Genomic DNA, 1,173 nt, shown 5'->3' on the forward strand with positions numbered 1-1,173 from the left:
ATGTGTTGGGGGCAGGTGATGGGGCAGGTGATGTGATAGGGGCAAGTGATGTGTTGAGGGCAGGTGATGGGGCAGGTGATGTGTTGGGGCAGGTGATGTGTTGGGGCAGATGATGGGGCAGTTGATGTGTTGGGGACAGGTGATGTGTTAGGGGCAGGTGATGGGGCAGGTGATGTTTTGGGGCAGATGATGGGGCAGTTGATGTGTTGGGGCAGGTGATGGGGCAGGTGATGTGATAGGGGCAAGTGATGTGTTGAGGGCAGGTGATGTGTTGGGGCAGGTGATGGGGCATGTGTTGGGGCAAGTGATGTGTTGGGGGCAGGTGATGGGGCAGGCGATGTGTTGGGGGCAGGTGATGGGGCAGGTGATGTGTTGAGGGCAGGTGATGTGTTGGGGCAGATGATGTGTTGAGGGCAGGTGATGTGTTGGGGGCAGATGATGTGTTGGGGGCAGGTGATGGGGCAGGTGATGTGTTGGGGACAGGTGATGTGTTAAGGGCAGGTGATGGGGCAGGTGATGTGTTGGGGCAGGTGATGAGGCAGGTGATGTGTTGGGGCAGGTGATGTGTTAGGGGCAGGTGATGGGTTGTGGTGATGTGTGGGGCAGGTGATGTTAGGGGCAGGTGATGTGTTGAGGGCAGGTGATGGGGCAGGTAATGTGTTAGGGGCAGGTGATGTGTTGAGGGCAGGTGATGGGGCAGGTGATGTGTTGGGGCAGGTGATGGAGCAGGTGATGGGGCAGGTGATGGGTTGGGGGCAGGTGATGGGGCAGGTGATGTGTTGGGGCAGGTGATGGGGCAGGTAATGTGTTTGGGGCAGGTGATGAGGCAGGTGATGTGTTGGGGCAGGTGATGGGGCAGGTGATGTGTTGGGGCAGGTGATGGGGCAGGTGATGTGTTGGGGCAGGTGATGGGGCAGGTGATGGGGCAGGTGATGGGGCAGGTGATGTGTTGGGGCAGGTGATGGGGCAGGTGATGGGGGGGCAGGTGATGGGGCAGGTGATGTGTTGGGGCAGGTGATGGTGGGGCAGGTGATGGGGCAGGTGATGTGTTGGGGCAGGTGATGTGTTGGGGGCAGGTGATGTGTTGGGGCAGGTGGTGTTGGGGCAGGTGATGGGGCAGGTGATGTGTTGGGGGCAGGTGATGGGGCAGGTGATGTGTTGGGGGCAGGTGAT

The sequence above is a fragment of the Silurus meridionalis genome, unplaced genomic scaffold (genome assembly GCF_014805685.1).
Source record: "Silurus meridionalis isolate SWU-2019-XX unplaced genomic scaffold, ASM1480568v1 Scaffold457, whole genome shotgun sequence".
Lineage (NCBI taxonomy): Eukaryota > Metazoa > Chordata > Actinopteri > Siluriformes > Siluridae > Silurus > Silurus meridionalis.